Below are 6,610 nucleotides of genomic sequence, written 5' to 3'. Positions count from 1 at the left end.
GTGCTCTGCCTTCTTCTGAGCAGAGGCAGAGGCAGGGCCTGCAAAAGCTGTGCCCACAGTCAATGGTGACCGGGTCTATGAGGTATTTCATGCAAATACAGCAAATGAGCCCATTCTGGAAGACTCGCAGGGCATCTGAATCCATGTTTCTGAAAATTAAAAAAAAAAAAAGTGAGAATTTCTTTCTCTTATTTTTATTTGCCCCGATGAAAAGGAAAAAAAGGCTGGCGGACAATTTTCCTTGTCTACTTGAGCTCTGTCCAATATGTCTAATAAGTTAGTTCCAGTACAAACTGAGACATAGTAAACGCAAACATGCTGGATTTATAAAATTTTCCCTCAATAATCATAGAAGATTCAGTCCAGGACTCCCTGAGATACCAAGATCCTAAGATGTTCAAGTCTCTTATTAGTAAATGGTGTGAGATTTGTATGTAACCTAAATCTATCCTCCTGAATACTTTATGTCTAGATTACTTTGAATGCCTAATACAATGTAAATGCTATATAAATACTTGTAATGCCATACTGTTTAGGAACAGCAAGAAGATTAAAAATATGCACATGTTTGGCAGGGCGCGGTCACTCATGCATGTAATCCCAGCACTTTGGGAGGCCGAGGCGGGCGGATCACACCGTCAGGAGATCGAGACCATCCTGGCCAACACGGTGAAACCCCGTTTCTACTAAAAATACAAAAAATTAGCAGGGCGTGGTGGCACCTGCCTGTAGTCCCAGCTATTCGGGAGGCTGAGGCAGGAGAATAGCTTGAACCCAGGAGGCGGAGGTTGCAATGAGCCGAGATCGCACCACTGCACTCCAGCATGGGTAATAGAGTGAGACTGTGTCTCCAAAAAAAAAAAAAAAAAAAAAGAAGTACATGTTCAGTACAGCTGCTTTTTTCTCCCTGTAAATATTTTTTATCTGAGATTAGTTGAATTCACGGGTATGAAACTTATGGATATGAACAACCGTGATGCAAATGAGAAAATGAGACAACAATCCTCATGGCATTTTTGTTAAACAAGCCGTGCCCTCAATCATTCCCAGCTACTTAGACAAGCTTAAAGCCTGGGCGGAGGGTAAAAGCTGGGATGATTTCTGAGTCACTTATATAAGCTAATTAATGAAGAAACACATTCTGAATGTCATCCTGTCTCTGTCATTCTATCTCTCTCAATGATTCCATGATGATAATACATGAAAGACACTTAGTATCTATGGTATTATTCTGTACTCCCTGCCTCCAAACTCACCTAAGAAGTATGCTCCGATAATTATAAATAAAGTAGCTTTTATCTAAGATTGATTAATCAGAGTGGACTGTCAACTCCTAAAATTATCAATCGTTAAATTTGTCCTTTTAACTTTAATATCAAAACTCTTCCTTTCAATACATTAAATGTAAATAATGTCTGTTATTTTTAATTAGGAAAGTAATTTCCCATAGTCAATTCAGAGGATTAGAGAGAACACTTTCACATTCTGAAATAGCCAATATTTCACCTATAATAATTAACAAGAATTAATCAACAATTAATTATCTTCTAAAATAACAAAAATGAAGATATGTATTAAGTTTTCCATTCTACATTAGAAAATCCAGAAATGCAGTTAATGGAAGCGTGGCCGCCAATACACCTTTCCCCTTAGTGACTTGGAAGTTGCAGATTCTTGGGAGCCCTTGCCAGTTGGTTAGATCTATTGGTCTATTTTCTTTCTTTCTTTCTTCTTCTTCTTTTTTTTTTTTTTTTGTTGAGATGCAGTCTCACTCTGTCACCCAGGCTGGAGTGCAGTTGCGCGATCTCAGCTTACTGCAACCTCCACCTCCCAGGTTCAAGCAATTCTCCTGCTGCAGCCTCCCGAGTAGCTGGTATTACAGGCTCCCATTACCATGCCAGGATAATTTTTTTGTAATTTTAGTAGAGACCGGGTTTCACCATGTTGGCCAGGCTGGTGTATAACTCTAGACCTCAAGCGATCTGCCTGCCTTGGCTTCTCAAAGTGCTAGGCTGCAAATATGAGCCATCATGCCCGGCTGATTAAATCTATTTTCAACAGCTTTCAAATCTAGTCTGCGAACTGCAAATTTTGAAGAGACAGCAAATAAGACCTTCGCAACAAGAATTTTCAAAGTAATTCAACATTTTTAACATTCACTTTGGTGTACATTATAACCACTACTACATGCCCACATTCTAGTGAACATTTTGGGTATTTTATGGGTTCCATCATTGCATGAAACTATGGAAATATATCTTTTCACACTTAAGAAAAATCTAACAATACAGAAAACAGTCACACAAAAAGAATCAAATAGCAAGGGAACACAAACCATACCTTACAAATTGAAGATACTTTATATTGATTTTCCGTAAAATCACTAAGACAGTTATTTGTTTGCTTAGAAAAGACCCAAGCATGCTGCCAGGTAAATTTAAAGTATTTTTAAGAGTAAAAGTGAGCATGATGGTTTTGCTGCACATTTTATACTCACAAGGCTACTGTGAATGGTCTCAGTCTGGAAACTCTGTAGATATCCAGATTAGAAGTGACTCCTGGTGCTCCAAACCCCAGCAGCCACAAATCCAGTGGGTCCTCACTGAAGGAGAGAGAAATCTCTGGAAAAGCATCCTTTGAAAGTGTATGGGCCCACGAAAGACCACACCCACTTCCTGAGGTTGATTAGATTGCATAGAAACCGGTAAATTGGCTGATTAGGTTTATAAAGTGTTGAAAACCACACTTGGAGGCTCAAAGCTCAACAGACAAGTTTGGAATGAGATGCAAGAAAGTTGACTTAACACAGGGTATTCAAAGAAATAGTTTAAGTATAACAATTATTTCACTAAATATTATCACATGCTAATTTTTGTTTTGTTTTCGGTTGTTGTTGTTTGTTTGAGACGGTATCTCGCTCTGTTGCCAAGGCTGGAGTGCAATGGCTCAGTCTCAGCTCACTGCAACCTCTGCCTCTGGAGTTCAAAGGATTCTCCTGCCTCAGCTTCCCAAGTAGGTGGGATTACAGTCGCCCACCGCTACGCCCAACTAATTTTTGTAGTTTTAGTAGAAACGGGGTTTCACCATGTTGCTCAGGCTGGTCTCAAACTCCTGATCTCAGGTAATCTGCCCACCTTGGCCTCCCAAAGTGCTGGGATTACAGGCGTGAGCCACTGCACCCGGCCACATGCTAACTTTAAAATTTTGTCTCTCACTCCGTTTTAAAATTATAATTGCTGAAGTGCCTAGCCGTTATTTATCTGAATATGTTCAAAGATAAAACATTAACTGGGATTACCAACACATCTGTGCTGTGTAACTCTATTGTTTAAAAAAGTATAACAAGGAACTTAATTTTGTTTCTAGTTGCATCTTGGGAGTGGGCGGGCGGTCTGCTGCGAGGCGAGCCACTGTGGGTCCCCGCCCCTTGCCTCTGGGCGCCCCCTCGATGCTCTTAGCTGAGTGTCCCATGGGGCCCGAAGCATTTATTTTGAAAAAATTAGAGTCTTCTAAGCAGGCCTGAGCCACCTGGACACCGCAGCTAGGAATAATGGAATAGGACCGCGGTTCCATTTTGTTGATTTTCAGAACTGAGGCCATGATTAAGAGGGACGGCCGAAGGCATTCGTATTGCACAGCTAGAGGTGAAATTCTTGGACTGGCGCAAGATGGACCAGAGCGAAAGCATTTGCCAAGAATGTTTTCATTAATCAAGAATGAAATTCGAAGGTTCGAAGACGATCAGATACCATCGTAGTTCCGACCATAAACAATGCCGACTGGCGATGCGGTGACATTATTCCCATGACCTGCTGGGCAGCTTCCGGGAAACCAAAATCTTTTTGTTCTGGTTGGAGTATGGTTGCAAAGCTGAAACTTAAAGGAATTGATGGAATTGCACCACCAGGAGTGGAGCCTGCGGCTTAATTTGACTCAACATGGGAAACCTTCCCCACCCAGACATGGACAGGATTGACAGATTGATAGCTCTTTCTCGATTCCGTGGGTGGTGGTGCATGGCCATTCTTAGTTGGTGGAGCAATTTGTCTGGTTAATTCCGATAACGAAGGAGACTCTGGCATGCTAACTAGTTATGCGACCCCCGAGCGGTCGGCGTCCCCCAACTTCTTAGAGGGACAAGTGGCATTCAGCCACCCGAGATTGAGCAATAACAGGTCTGTGATGCCCTTAAATGTCCGGGGCTGCAGGCAGGCTACACTGACTGGCTCAGCATGTGCCTACCCTATGCCAGCAGGCGCGGGTAACCCGTTGAACCCCATTCATGATGGGGATCGGGGATTGCAATTATTCCCCATGAACGAGGAATTCCCAGTAAGTGCGGGTCATAAGCTTGCATTGATTAAGTCCCTGCCCTTTGTATACATCGCCCGTCCCTACTACCAATTGGATGGTTTAGTGAGGCTCTCGGATCGGCCCCGCCAGGGTTGGCCCACGGCCCTGGCGGAACACTGAGAAGAGGGTCGAACTTGACTATCTAGAGGAAGTAAAAGTGGTAACAAGGTTTCCGTAGGTGAACCTGCGGAAGGATCATTAACGGAGAAGAGAGCGAAGCCGCAGCGGCGCTGCTGCATCCTTCTTCGTCGGCCGACCGTGTTCCCCCCATGCAGCGCGTGAGCGGGCGGGCCCATGCCATTTGTCCATCCGTTTGTTCGTTGCCCGGCCTCGCTGGCTGCGAGAGCCGGAGAACTCAGGAGGGAGAGAGTGGGGAGAGAGAGACGTGTGTGCGGGGATGGGACCTTGTGTGTGTGCGCATGTCGTGGGGGCAGGCTGGATGGATTGGCAGACAGGCCCCGTGAGCAGTGGGGGGAGGTCCCTGGCCGCGCCCCCGACATGTGTGTCGACGGACCGGGGGCGGTTCTCGGCGGCGTCACAACGGGGTTGGGGGCCTCGGTGCCCTCCCTGCTGGGGCCCGTCGTCCAGCCCCGCCCCGCTGGCTCCCGTCGGGGCTGGCCGGGTTCCTGCCGCCGCCGCCTGCATCTCCTCCGCCGCACCGGGCCGCTGGGCCCGGCCCAGCCCGCTCGCTCTCCCCCCGGACTTCCCACTAGGGCGTCTTGAGGGTCGGGGGCTGGACGCTGGTCCCCCCCTCCTAGTCTGCCCCCCCCCCGCCATCCAGGTACCTAGCGTGTTCCGGCGCAGAGGTTTAAAGACCCCTTGGGGGATCGCCCGTCTGCCCATGGGTCGGGGGCGGTGGGCCCGCGGGGGAGTCCCGCCGGGAGGGGACCGGCGCCTCCCCGCGGACTCTGCCCCCCTGGCGGGGCCATGCTGCACTCGCATGCCGCCGCCGACGCCGCGGTCATGGCGGCCGCTGGGTGGGGGCTTTACCCAGCTGCCGTCGGGCTGTCGCGTGCGTGCCACGCGTGTGTGGTGTGTGACCCATGCCATGGGGGCGGGAGCCCCCGGGCGCCTGTGGGGTGGTGTCCGCGCTTGCCCCCGCATGGGCGGGCGGCACGTGCCTCCTCCCCGTGGTGTGAAACCTTCTGACCCCTCTCCGGAGTCTGGTCCCATTGCTCATCTGACTGGCTGGCCTGAGGCAACCCCCTCCAGGGACGTGCTGCGCCAGGAGGGCCTCTCAGTGTCGGGAGTGCCCTCGCCAAATCAACCTCGTATGAATCTTAGCGGTGGATCACTCAGCTTGTGCGTCGATGAAGAACGCAGCTAGCTGCGAGAATTAATGTGAATTGCAGGACACATTGATCATCGACACTTCGAACGCACTTGCGGCCCCGGGTTCCTCCCGGGGCTACGCCTGTCTGAGCGTCGCTTGCCGATCAATCGCCCCCGTGGGTGCCTCCGGGCCCCTCGGGGCGCGCGGCTGGGGGTTCCCTCGCAGGGCCCGCCGGGGTCCTCCATTCCCCCAAGTGCAGACCAGGCTACATCCGCCCTCCCCTTCCTCTGCGTCCTCCCCTTCCCCCTCCCCCCTCCCCCTCCCCCCGCGGGCCCTGCGCGGTCCACGCGTTGGGTGGCGGGGGGGAGGGGGGGACCCGGCCGGGAGAAGAGAGGGAGGGCGGCGCCGCCGCCTGTGAAGATGGAGAGGGAAGAGAGAGCCAGCTGGGGCTGGGTTCCTGTGGCCACCAACGCCGTCCGGGTTCCTCCCTCAGAGGCTCCCTCGCGCTGCACGCGGCTCGGGGTTTGGGGTTCGTTGGCCCTGGCCGGGTGGAAGGTCCCATGCCGCCGTCGTCATCACGCATCGTCGGCAGTGGGGGAAGGAAGGCGAGCCCCGGAAGGGTCTGGTGGGGAGAGGTTGGCGGAGCACATCCCAGTTCGCCCCCCGCCCCTAGTGGCTGCCAGGCGTCCGGCCGACAGCCACTCCCACGCCCCTCCTCCTCCCCGCCACCCCTCTGGGGCGCCGTCCTCCCCGCCCGCCTGGGCTGGCTCGCTTTGCGGCACATCCGGGGCCGGAAGCCCACGGCCCCGCGGCCTGCGTGGCTGCGCTCCTGGCCGCGGTTCCGGGGTTCGGGTGTCCCCGGCAGCAACCTGCAAGACTCCACGGTGTCGTCCGCCGTCGCGCGCCCGCCTCCGGCTCGCGGCCGCGCCGTGCCGTGCCGGGGCCCCGTCCCGAGCTTCCGCGTCGGGGCGGGGCGGCGCCGCC

General features: G+C 51.8%; 1 non-coding gene across 1 annotated transcript; it reads left to right on the top strand.

The window, feature by feature from the left end:
• The first annotated feature begins 5,628 nt into the window (after nucleotides 1-5,628).
• LOC116477596 (5.8S ribosomal RNA) lies at nucleotides 5,629-5,781 on the top strand. Its single transcript, XR_004250555.1, has one exon. It is a non-coding gene; the product is annotated as a 5.8S ribosomal RNA (ribosomal RNA).
• Nucleotides 5,782-6,610: the final 829 nt, after the last annotated feature.

The sequence above is a fragment of the Hylobates moloch genome, unplaced genomic scaffold (genome assembly GCF_009828535.3).
Source record: "Hylobates moloch isolate HMO894 unplaced genomic scaffold, HMol_V3 SCAFFOLD_11, whole genome shotgun sequence".
NCBI classification, from domain to species: domain Eukaryota; kingdom Metazoa; phylum Chordata; class Mammalia; order Primates; family Hylobatidae; genus Hylobates; species Hylobates moloch.
Note: the sequence above shows the minus strand (reverse complement) of the source record. Positions and strands in the feature narration are given on the sequence as shown.